This window comes from Lissotriton vulgaris, chromosome 4_1 (genome assembly GCF_964263255.1).
Source record: "Lissotriton vulgaris chromosome 4_1, aLisVul1.2, whole genome shotgun sequence".
In the NCBI taxonomy this organism is placed as follows: domain Eukaryota; kingdom Metazoa; phylum Chordata; class Amphibia; order Caudata; family Salamandridae; genus Lissotriton; species Lissotriton vulgaris.
Window position 1 is genome coordinate 950876936 of NC_141691.1, and position 13867 is coordinate 950890802.

Below are 13867 nucleotides of genomic sequence, written 5' to 3' on the forward strand. Positions count from 1 at the left end.
AAACCTTATTACACTACCAGTGAAGGAAAGGTTTTAGAGAAAGGAATATATAGATATTTTCTCGTTGCATGAGGTGTGCCAAGCAGGCTTAGACCTCACAGCTCAGGGACAAGAAAGACGAGGACAGAAGGGATAGACATAAACCCAGATAAGAGAGGACCATAAAAAACTGGATAATGGCCTTCAGGACGCTGGCATGCGTGTTCATAGAGAAGTTCCCCCAGAGAGCAGCAGCACTGATCTTATATGAACAGAAGGTGCAAGAAGCGCAGCAAAAGTATCAGGGTGACGCGTGGTTGAAATACAATGAAGGTTTTAGGGAAAAGGTGCAGACATTGCCGATAATGGAATGGGACTGCCAGGACATAGAGGGCTTTTTGACCCACATGATGGCAGCCAGGTAAGGCCTCGGCATGTGGGAATCCACTTTTTGTCCCTCAGGGTTCAAAGGGAAATACGAAGGCCAAGGACAAGGTTTCAAGGGAAAAGGCCACCCTGGAAAAAGGAAGGGTAAATCCTGAGTGGCTACATGTTGGAAATATGACAAAGATGAGTGTATATTGGGGAGCGCATGAAGGCTTAAGCATAGCTGTGTGGCCTGCGGGGGAACCACCCTGCTGAGCAGTGCAGACAATCGCAAGGGACAAGTACCAACAAGGTCTAGGACAACACAAAGGAATAACGACCATGGCGAGGCAAAACAAGGGGGTGGCAACATAAGGGGGTGTGGTGGACAAAAGACCTCTACTGCCCATGCCCATTAAAACAAGTATACTGGTTTCATTATTAATTCACTATTCAAGAAAGGCAGACAGACAGCAATTGACGGAAGGGCTCAATGCGGGTTTTCCCATCCCGTACAAAGGACCTATGGCCCCGCGGGATAGCCTCAACTTAAAAATCCGTATGGGACAACGGTGGGCAGCGGCAAGGCGTGAATTTGGTGGAATCTGACTCCGGATCACAGAAGTGATCTGGTTGGGACATTCAGGAATGAGGTGGGACCAGCTGTTCTCTGCAGCAAAAAGGGCACTGGGGCAAGGTGGTAGGCAAGACGCAGTAGTGGTTACACCTGGGGGAATGATCCGGCAGGGATGGGGAGGAGAGGCTTCTTGGAGAAAATGTTCACAGGTCTCGCAGCTCTAGTAAAGTTAGTCCGCCCAGCAGAGATAATTTTTTCAGAAATATTAGTGTCAAGGCATGGAGGTGGGGGCCTCAGACCAGAGAGCAATTGAAAAATCTAGACGCAAGTTAAACATTACAATGGCAAACATATGTAGGGCCAATAGCTAAGGTTTCCTAAGGCACAGCTTCATTAACCAGAGATCCCCGGGTTATCACTTGGAGGATGGGGTACACCTGACGGTGGTGAGCATGGACATGTTCATACTTAACATTGTGGGGTCCTAGAATAACTGGGCTTCTCTTAAAGCAAAAATGGACATTGAGAGAAAGTGCGGAGCTCCCTCTGATTATCGAACCGTAGATAGCATGGGGGAAGAAACACACAAAAAAGTACACAAAAGAGGAAATTACTTGAGGTAGATTGGCGACCCACACTTTGGTATGCCTCACAGCAGGGGCACTGAGTGCGTCAATGACAACATACGGCCAAAGTGAGGATAGATGAGATGCTCACACAGTCCTTGGGATGGCACACAGCAAGAGCACTGAGGAGAAGGCGAGTGGCCAATAAAGGGTCCAGGGCAAGCGGAACGGGACTAGCAGCCCAGGCCGGTCCTAATGGATGCCCACAAAATTGGTAGCACGGGAAGCCTGGACACAGAGGCCTGGCAAATGGGGCATCACGAGCAAAGACTGTGGTATCAGGAAGTGAGCAACTACAAGAATGTTACAAGGACAGTGCAAGATGTACAACAACATGGATGTTTATGAATGACCAAATAAAATTGCAAAATGTACAATCATGTTATGCTTGAATAAACTGCGGCCTTTTCTATGCACCATATCATTTTGTTACTAGAATGATTTAGGGAGAAAGGGATGCCGTTTTTGGGCTCCCAAGAGGGGGAGGAAGGCTCGCCCCTGGGAGGGGTTAGGTAAAGGGTTATTCAGCACAACATTTGGATTCAATCAAAGGTAGTTTTGGCACCATTGGTCAATCATTTTCTAACAATGGAACATAAGGGAAAATATTGTAAATTTATAGTTTTAATGGTAGTCCAGCCCAATCTGATAGGTGGAGGTCTAGAGGAGGTCCCTATACAAAAAGAGGACTGCTTTATGTTGCATTTTAACACACCTGTGAAAGGATTGAATGAAATATATGAAATGCACCGGCTGTAATTTAGAAATGTAGGTCCACATTGAATATCACCATGTTTATATGGTTCACTTGAAATAGTGTAAAAATAGTGTTAAAAAATGACCAAATAAATCATCAGGTCCCCAATATAATGTCACAGAAAATATTTAATACACAAAATAGAATTTATAAAAAAAGAATAAAATGTTCCATTAAATAACACTTTTGACCCACATTCTTTAATAATGAAGTAAACATCAAATAATCGAGAAGAGAAGAAAACTACAATGACCAGCACGCGTTATATTACAACGCAGACCGTTACATCGCAATTTTTACAATGCAGGATCCATTACAATGCATGCCTTTACAACGCATGTCATTACATAGCAGATACTATTACAACGCATGCCATTACAACATAAGTATAGGTAAGTATATCTTTTTCAAAATAATATAATTTAGTTAATTTAATTATTTTATTTTATTTATTTAATTTTATAAATTTAAAAAAAGTAATTAATTTAATTTAATTATTGTAATTAAATTAATATTAAAATTGTAATCAATTAAAAATGTTTAATTTAATTTAACTAATGTAAATTAATTAATTTATAAATTGTAAATAATATAATTTAATTTATTATAATAAATTTAATTTAATAATTTTAAAATAATAATTAATATAATGTAATTTAATTAATGTAATTTAATTAATTAATACATTGTAAATAATATAATTTAATTTTATTAATTTAATTAATTTAAAAAATGTAAATAATTTAATTTAATTTATGTAATGTAATTTAATTAATTTATTAATTGTAAATAATATAATTAATTTAATTTAATTTAATTTAATTATTTTAATTAATTTAATTTATTTAAAGTCGTGTTTTTAAAAAAGTGAACACTAAAAATACCCCTGTACCCCAAAAACCAAACCCAGCCCTAAAACCTAAAAATACCCCTGTACCCCAAAAACCAAACCCATCCCTAAAACCTAAAAATACCCCTGTACCCCAAAAACCAAACCCAGCCCTAAAACCTAAAAATACCCCTGTACCCCAAAAACCAAACCCAGCCCTGAAACCTAAAAATACTCCTGTACCCCAAAAACCAAACCCAGCCCTAAAACCTAAAAATACCCCTGTACCCCAAAAACCAAACCCAGCCCTAAAACCTAAAAATACCCCTGTACCCCAAAAACCAAACCCAGCCCTAAAACCTAAAAATACCCCTGTACCCCAAAAACCAAACCCAGCCCTATAAACCTAAAAATACCCCTGTACCCCAAAAACCAAACCCAGCCTTAAAACCTAAAAATACCCCTGTACCACCCCAAAACATATACCTCAGTACCCCAAAACATATACTCCTATACTCATACTTATTTTTTTTTAAATTACTTAAATTAATATATTTAATTTATTTTATAAAAATACATAAATTAATATATTTATTTATTTTTAATATTAATTAAATTAATTAAATAATGTAAAATAAAATATAAAATAAAATTATATACTTACCTATACTTACGTTGTAATGGCATGCGTTGTAATAGCATCTGCTATGTAATGACATGCGTTGTAAAGGCATGCATTGTAATGGATCCTGCGTTGTAAAAGTTGCGATGTAATGGTAGTGTGTTGTAAAAGTTGCGTTGTAACGGTGCAATACCTGACCAGCATTCCATTGGTAAAAATTGAGCATTCAACTGTTCAGATCTTAAGCAAAAAAATGGCAAATCAAATGTATTTAAACCAATAAACTACATGGCTATAATTGCTGCAACGCGGGAGAATCGAAGAACCATTGAAGAAGTGATGATGGAGAATATTCGCTTAACTACCTGAAAAGAAGTAAGACAAGAAGTGATGCGATAACAGTTTTAGGCTTCTCTTTAGTAGACTGCGAAGCCTGATAAGAATGGTATTTTGCATTCGCACATTTGGCTTGGCAAGCAACATGGTGGCAAGATTAAAGTTTGGAGACAACATTTCACCGTACCGCTGCTTTATCCAAAAAAATAATAAAGACCAACACTGTGATAAAGTACTCGTGCTATTGAAAATCTAATTAATACAGGAATGCGGAAGCATTATGGATGTACAACAGAAATCTGAACCGTTTTTTAAGAATTCCCTTTGGTAAACCTCAAAGCAGCAAACAACAGTCGTTTTTGTTTTCCTGCATAGAGCCTGACAGGTAACAATGTTGCAAGATTAAAGATTAGAAACAAACAAAGCATCTACATCGCCATGCCTCGGCTTGTATCACAAACAAAGAACATTTTAGAAGGCAAACATGGTGTTTAAGTGCTCTTGCTATTGTAAAGCTAATTTGTACAACAAATGGGAAAAAAACGGATGTACAACAAAATTCTGATGTGAATCTTTTTTTATATATACAACCTGTGCACAGCAATATTCCCTAGGATAAGTGAACTTTTCTTTTCTCTCTTCGTGAAAAAAAGACATCGATTGCAGGGTATTTTGAAAATTTAATAAATAAAGAATTGCAAAAAAGAAAATATGAATGCACCCATGACTTGTCTTACATTAAAGCTTCAGTAGATACAACGCCCTCCACAAAAAGAGAGGTACAATTTGGCTATAACAAATAAAAGGTTTGAAATATTCTGCCCATGTTCAGAAATTTTTTCTGTTTTAAAATCTTTTGTATTTTTTGTAGTTTTAAATCCAGTCTTGGGCCGGAGGACAACCCAAAATAAGGGGATTTTTGAAACAACCGACTGTGATGCACTAGGGAGTGGTGAAAACTTGCAACCTAAATTAGGCAACCCTAAAAAGAAAATTGGAGGACTACGTTTGGACTGAAATGATTCGTTGTTTCAACCCCTAGAATATGATTAAAGCTTAGGAGTTTTTTGATAAGTGGAATATAAGGAACCTCTAGCATTCAGGAACTGATGACTGGTATAATGTTTATGTTTATGTTATGATGCAATTTTTGAGTGTTTAGTATCTAGAGTATATTATGTATTTATTGTTCAGTCTTATGGGCTAAAAAGTGTAACTAATGCTGTGTTATGTTGTCCAATGCGTATGGAAAGTAAATATGTGAAATGTTTGTGACCAAACGAAGGGCCTCATATATGAGGCCTTGCGTCAGTTGCGATTTGCAATTTGCGAGTCGCAATTAAGGAATTTTTTTAAGAAATCGCAAATTTTTCAGCGATTTTTTCATACATAGGCTTTTGCGATTTCTTAATTGCGATTCCTTAAAAATCGCAATTAAGAAATCGCAAAAGCCAACAATTATGCATGTGCCTGAGGATCCTTTTAAAAAATAATGTTGACTAAATAAGTATCAGAAAAGGGGCTTGATGGTGTTACATATAAAAGTGGTTCAAGTTGGCTTGTTAAATAGGACCAAGCTTGACAATAGCCTGGCGAGTTCAGCTGCTGAATGCAGCCAACACCAATCAATCTACCATGTTTATGCATCTTAATGTCATAAACATTTCTGCCTTTATTTCAAAACATCTTTTTCACAATTAGGAATGTTGGGATTTTACCGTCAGAAAGGAGATTCACTTGCTTAAAACGTTTTGCAAATTTAGTGTCATTTTCATGGGAGAAAAATGTGATCTTAGGGGCAACTTGGTGAAAACTCAAGCGTGGGTTCATCTGTGGAATTTATGGGATCTACAATTTATAAAACTTTTAATACAAGAGCGTGTTGCGTTGTTCCTTTATTTTTGTAGCATATCCTTTCAGCAAGAAATACATTAACCATAGTTGTCCTTCTGATAGGGACAAAGCCTGTTTTCTTAGGTGACTCATCAACTGGTCAGTGATAATGGCCTAGCATAAAGCTATTTTTCCCACCTGCATTGTCCGATATTGGCTTCACTTTAGGATTTCCTATTTATATATTAGAGCTTGAAGGGTCTTATTTTTTAAAAGCCATGGCCTATTTACCTTTTACTCAGCTGCCATTTGATTTTGTGTGATATGTGCATGCACGTCACAGATTTGTGCAATGCATGTGCTGCATTGTTCATCCATGTGAAAACACATATATTTATGGGATGGAGTTAATATTATTTGAAAATAATTTCACGTTTTTCATTCATGTAAAAAAGTCCATTACATGAATGCATGCTTAAACTGATTCACTGAAACGAACTGTCCACAGTGCATTGACTGTCTACGTATATTGGCACCGTTCATAATCCATGTACATTTTTTTATTTAGAGAAATGTTTCAGAAACTTTGAGCAAGAAAAACAGGTTTGTGCTGGCTCCTAGCACATCATGCTTTGTTGTGAATCCCTAGTTAGATATTATACAAAACAATATCGAACCTGATTAGAGACTGTGAGAAATTATGGACAGACGATGATAGTCATTTGACTTCCAGAGCCATTTTGGTCTGGCCCTGTCCTATCGTGATGGGATGGTGATATTGATGACATCATAGGGCTGTGGGAAACCCACTAATAACACACCACAATTATGCTCAGACAATAACTGAACACAACAGCTCCATACTAGTAACAGGACGAATGTCACACCAAATATTGGCTAATTGAAGTATACACTTCAAATGGTGACACACAAAGTCAGGTAAATCAAGGGAGTCTTTCAATTCACTTATAACAAAATGCAACACATTAGAAAAGGAAGGCAATGAGTGAACCGTGTCACTGAGCCACAGCTAGAGCATCATACTAACGACTGCCCAAAGATCCTCTGGCCAAGTGGCGAAGCATACATCTCACTAAGTCTCTGACAAGTCCATTAACCTTAGCCATAATGCAAAGCCTCTCCTACTTGACAGTCCATTCTCTGGCTCCTGCTATTAACTGATATCTAACGAACTTACAATGTGACTCAGCAGGTATGAATGCCCAACATATGGCTGAGACTACTCAAGCGCCCAGTGGGTGCTTTAAATCCACCTACCCTACTTCCCTCCTTCACTAACACACTCTGCTGGCATGATGCACCCTGACTGCGGTAAAGTTTGAAAACAAGAATGCAGCTGCAGCTAAATACGGATGAGCAATATTTTTATTTCTAGCTTTTGCTAAGATCTTTTGATATAACTAAATTACAAATACACAACATAGTAAAGGGCTCCCAGGCGTTTTGCTTCCGCCCAGCACAGTGTGCAGCATGGGCAGCAGTTCAGAACACTTCAGACATTATCAGCAATCATTGTTATTCCACAGGAGCTTTAAGAACAACTGTTTTCTGTGGCAGGTACTTTTATACCAATTTCCACTATTTTTTAAGTTTAAACTTCTTTTAAAGTTGTGTTTTTTCTTATTTTTAGTGGGCTTGGTAGTAACCAATACACTGATACTGAACCTTTGATGCTGCTTTCAGAGAGTCTTACCTTGTGCTTCCAACACCTTTAAAAGATGGTGTATTGTTCACGCACAGGTGGCCATTTTTGAATAGGCTTTCAATCGACTCACAGATGGTCACCTGTGCAGGTGTGCATGTGCACAGGCATCCATCTTTTTTTATTGTCCTCATTTGTGCAATCTTTATGGTTATAGCAAACAAGATCACCTCATTTTTTGGGGTCCCTCGTGGGGAGGAGTTAGTAACCATGTCATAGTGAACCAACATCATCTTTGAGTTAATGTGATATTATGCTAGCACATAGGGACTCAAGAGTTTATTAATCACATAGTTTGAATCATTGGACGTCCCTTCCTACCCTACCTAATACTATTGCCCCAAAGTTTCCTGTGATTAGTACGCCTACTCCCACCTCTGGACCTATCCAGATTCCTAAACTTATCTACTGCCCAAACCCAGTTCTCCACTGTTGGAGGAGATGGAAAGATCCAGTTTATACACACCTCACGTCTGGCAAGCAACATAAATGTGAACAAAAGATATTTCAGATTTTTAGTTAAAATAGTGTGAAGGTCATCATCGACCATGATACCAAAAATAATAACAAAGGCACTTACCTTGATGCTGGCATTTAAAGTCTTGTCGAATAACCTACCAACATTATACCAAAATGCATCAAGGTGTGGACAAGTATAACACATGTGAATGCCATTAGCCTTTTTCTCGCCGCATTTAGGACATTTTTCATCTCCTGGTTACTCATTTTTAGGTGTTTTTCTGTCATCCAATAGGATCTGTGTAGAGTAAACAAATGGTTTTTCCTAAAGGGTGCAGAAATTATAATGTGCCATAAAAAAGTGCAGGATACTTGCCAGAGATGCTCAAAATCTTGAGCCGGATAAACCTTCCTCCATATGAGGTCTGGAGTGTCGCAGAAATTATAATGTGCCATAAAAAAGTGCAGGATACCTGCCAGAGATGCTTTAAATCTTGAGCCAGAAAAACCTTCCTCCATATGAGGTCTGGAGTGTCGACATCTTCTTCATTCTTCTCCACAAGAGACCAGTACCACTTTGATACTTCTTACACTTGACTCTTTGTGTATTTCTTGCTCTAAGTTCCCAATGTGATCTGATGTTATTTCTTGGTATCTTGACCAGCTAACCAACTGGTAGTATGTGAACCTAGAGATTTTGTTGTTGGTTCTATTAGCTAAAATATCCCAAGGTATTAACTTCCCATTTTCCAGAAGATCTCCCCACTTGTCGATCCCTGCTTTTTTCAATGGAACTGCTAATAAGTCTATCATACATTCAGGAGTTCCAGGAGAGCTCCAGATTGGTGCTTGGGGACTATAATATGGAAAGTGCCAAATCTTCCTTATTTCTGACCATAATTTACACACTGCTCTTGTTGCCTTCAATTTTATAGGCATCCATCTTTGAATGTTTCTGTAAAATCCTATTACAAGAAACATTCAAAACCAATGACTTTTCATGTACATTTATACATGCATAGCCATTTAAAGAAATTACCAAGGGAGATTCACAAAAACATTATATAAAAACAGAATTGTAAAGCTAATTGACTAGTAACTACTACCAGATCTATTGACCTTGCTGTGCATGTTCATACTGTAAAAATGATACTACACGGACAGTATATAAGTTGTCGGTTGGGACGCTATTTGTACATGATAAGCAATACATGCATGAGACGCACTTTCTTCTACGCTCTCCACTAAACTGTAAGCATTGCATGATTTGTAAGAAACTGCCATCATCGCAGCACATGCTGCTTTTATCAACCAGAATGGCCTGTTGTATCTTCAGATTACTATATGTTTTCAAGCAAAGAAATGGCAAGTAGCATCAGACTTGAAGCAAGGCAGGTTATTCTATTGCACCAAAGAAAGTCTCATAACTCCTAAAGGCTGACTGGGCAACAGAAAAAAGGATCTATGCAGTGGCTATGCACACGATACACCATCATTTTATCATTTCTCAATCTTCCTTTAATAAACTTACCTTTATTCTGAAGATTTTCAAATCACATTAGTCAGCTAGGCAGGTTCCTATTTTCAAATGATGCTACCGAGGGACCAATTAAGAGCAATTTCAGATCACAGATCAAAGGAGGACAATAAAAAAATCTAATCAATTAGAGAGCAAATGTTTTCGAATTATTTAGACGAACAAATTTGATTAGAGTGGTGAAAATGCCGGTGATCACAGCAGGTACGGACCGGGCAATTTTAGAACTCTTACAATTTCAATTAGGGACCTTTTTGTTGCTTAAATGTTTGTTGTACTTTGTTTGAATCAAAGGCTGTATATAAATGTTCTAGGACTGGACTGCGAAGCAGCTTGTTTATGTCTTGGGGATGCTATCATAAAAAAGAGAAGCTTGTTGAGATACATCTCCCTACATATTTCACTTTTCTTTTTATTAAAATGGCAATGCAGATGTTGATTCACATAATTCACATAACGAAAGGCATATGTTTGAGGCCCTAATACTATTACTAATATTTATATGAAACTCAGGTCCCCTTGCCCATGTCTAACAAATGTTTGTTTATCAATTTGTCATGTGAAGGGTATAAGCCATATCCCTCTTTTCAATTGATTTATCAGTATAGACACAAGTTTTCATGCTTATCACAGTTGTCTGCAGTCATACTGTCAGCATTCTAAAGTTTCTTCCTGTACTTTTCTGCAGCTACTATTTCATAGGACATATATCCTCCACCCCCTTCATGGTGAGCAGCTTCAGTCAAGGGATCTGTCCACACAGCAAGCATCCACAAACACATCCATGTAACACATATTTTATCACATACATCAAGCAATATCTATGTAGGAATGTAATAGCCCATTTGCATTTGCTGATGCTATCTGGTCTTTCAAATTGATACACATGTCTTCTTGGTGCCTCAAAACCTTACCAAAAAGTCAGAATATAAAATTCTGTTTCCCTTCCCTAACGGCAGCTGGGGAGGAGTAGCCTGACCATGGTGTCATTCCATCCACAAGCAGGGTTCAGCATACAAGCCAGATGGACAGCGCCATCCTCTTTCAAGCTAACTTCTCTGTTGGGTTAATCGTTGCTGAGCCAGAAAAATGTGTTTGTCCTACGCAGGATAACACCACAAAAACCACTTCATTGCTTCTCACTTGTTTATCTCTTAACAAACTCTTAATGATTGCGGGTCCCCAGGAATCAGCTAAACGGTCACTGATGCTTGTCTTACTATGCAGAGCTGACCTCCAACCATCACTCAGCATGTAGTTTGACTCTCCCGACTACACTCTCACCCAGGTGCTACTCAGGCCTTCCTTCCATATTGCCATAGAAAATAAACTCTGGATGATCCCTCTGAGCAATCTCCTGCTTACACCTTCCCAAATGCCACCCTCTATGTGCAGGCCAAGTATCTTGAAGCTTCAAGTAACTGGAGCTCAGCAACCACCAACAGGGCTCACCCCCTCAATATCCTAATGACTCTGAGTTGCCCATCTGACCCTCAACCCAATACAGGCTCAGAATTGCATAGCCAAGAACCTAATGACACACCTTGGGCATGATCAGAAACCACTTCGCTCATGAAAGTTGCCTCAGCCTTCTCGGAAGCGGCCATAGTTATGTACTGCCAGAGAGAGAGTGAGGTTAAACAGGAGGGTTCGTGATGTGTTGGAGGTAAATCTTGACTTTAGCCAATTATCTTGTGGGTGAGAACTCTTTTAATGAGGGAGGATGAAGGGGTGAAGCTGCTGGCCTGACGTCAACCAACTGCTACACCTGCAAATGTAGAAAATAATGAGTGAAATAACCTATGTATCAGCAATTTGACAAAACTTAGTGCTAAGCACCACTTCTGCAGTTACTCTGTGTAGGAGAGTAGGGTCTGCTATCCTATGGTCACCCCAAATTTTTGCTTTTTGCTTCACTGGTTTATGACTTAATGTGGCTGTGGGCCTTCTACTCAGACCCACAGCCTGCTGTTCTCTCTCTAAATTACTGCCAATGTACTTTAGGTGCATTACGAATTGGAACTGGTTCACCTTATTGGCCCCTGTAACAGTGTACCCTAAGTACCCAGGGCATAGGTGTCTCCAAGGCCTACCAGGGGCTGCAGCATGTATTGTGCCACCCCTGGCCTGGCCTCCATATTTGACACAACTGGCTGATCACTCAGCTGGGGTAAGTTGGTGTAATCACCTCTTGCTTAGGTGCAGTATGCCTGTGCCTAACCCTAAACTGGACACATATGTTCCTATCAGCCACTCCTATGGAAGGCCTCATCAATCCTGGAGGCAGAGTGCTTGGAAATATGTGAGATGGTGCTCTAGCATGAGCTGAGCCTGTCTGCAGCTGTCGGGAACCACTCCCTAAGCTGTTCCGGGATATTGCCATACCATATACTCTTAAGTGCATTATAATCCTTGTGGTTAAATGCTATCTTTGGTTTGGCTTTATCAAAACATGTCGAGTAAGGTGTCATACGAATTGGAATACTATCCCCTCGACAGTTCTGTCGACGGGGATAGCATTCCACCCTTCTAGAGGGACACGACATGTGTGTAGCCTTAACCCCGGTTAAAGTTAACCAGAGCCTCAGCATCACAAAATGGATGCTGCCACCACAGACACGAGTCAGGCCTCCTGCTGCTGACCGAAACTCGGCAGATGGTGGCCTGGACAAAGGGTTTCCTGCCTTGGGAGGTGCGAGCACCACCCCAGACAGGGTTTTGTGTATTGGGTAGGACAGGGCTGAATAGAATCAGACATGCCCGGGGCACACAAGGTGTCCCCGTGCATAGGCCAGTCCAAACCGGTCCTGGGACTTTCCAGACCCAGGCCTGGCGAGGAGCTGGACAAAGGAAAGGGGGTGTAACCGCCCCCCTTCCTGGTTCCTCCCAGAGGAGGGACCTAGTAGGTGATCCACCCCTCAGATTGGGAATAAGAGTGGGAGCAGTGCCATTGCACAGCAGATCATCCTGAAATCAACTTTAAACAAGAGGAAGACTGGACTTCGACATTCTGCTGCTCAGAAGATTGAAGAGAATCTCCCTTGTGGCCTAGGAGTGGCCACCCTGTGAACACAGGCACCAACCAGCAACTCGACGTCTGCTTTGCCGCTGCCTCCCGCCGGAGCCCGAGCCCAGAGCCCAACAAGACCCAGACTCCCAGACCTCTCAGAGCCCGATCCACAGTCCCTGCAAAGAAGGGACCCATGGAGGCACCGAGTGACGTGGGACCGGACATCTTGGAAGACACTCGAAAAGCTGACTGCGCAGCATCTGAGGCATCCTCGATGTTGTGCTTTGGGGACTGAGAACCCCCACCACCAAGCAGCCCTTGCACCGAAGATCAGCCCCCCAGCATCTTCACGATCTGCGTGGGGCCCTTTTGCATTGTGCCACTCAACGCGCCATCCCGGCCACTAGCCACGTGGTCAGCGGCCATCTTGGCAACGAAACCGACAAACTACACTGCGGGTCTGGTTGCTCCAGACTTGCCCAAGCTCCTGTGAAAAGGAGCACTCGCTCTGACCTTGCTGGTCCGAGTGTTAGGCATCTTTCGATTCCTGCGTTGCTTGCATTAGCCAAGGCCTGTTTGCTCCAATCAGGTTGCCGACACCGCCAACAGTGAGAAGCCTGCGTGGGACAGCTCGTGACTGACTCCTTGACGTCCTCGACCCCCGGTGTCCACGTGGCTGCAGAGAGAAGCTACCCGACAACACCTGTTTGCACCCGACATCGCCTGGTTCCAATCTGGTTCAACGGTAGTCACTGGCCAGTGACTTTGAACATTGTCCCCTCTGCTTTCAGGTCTTCACATCTTCAGATCCACCCTTGGATCCACCGGAACTCTTCACATCGAGCCGCCTGCAGCATCTTCAGCTCCAAGCACCATAGACCAGCGTGACGAAACCCGACACTACTTCGACCCTGTGCACCCGCTTCCTGTGGGTGAGGTAACTCAGCTCCGCTGGTGTTCCTACACTGGTACACATCTCAAGGGCCTGTGTCTTAAGTTTCAGCGTTCTAGGTCACTCGGAAGGTTCCTAACTCTTTAACTTTGTTCTTTTTACGCACCATAGACTTTACATTGGAAAGTGCGTGCACTTTGAACACTGCACCCGAGTCCCGCGGGCCTTTCCCGACTTAGTCACTGCTAGTCTCGAATAGCTCCAGCGATTCCCAAGGCCCTAGGCCTGTTCCCTTTCTAATTGGTATCTCTTATACCACTT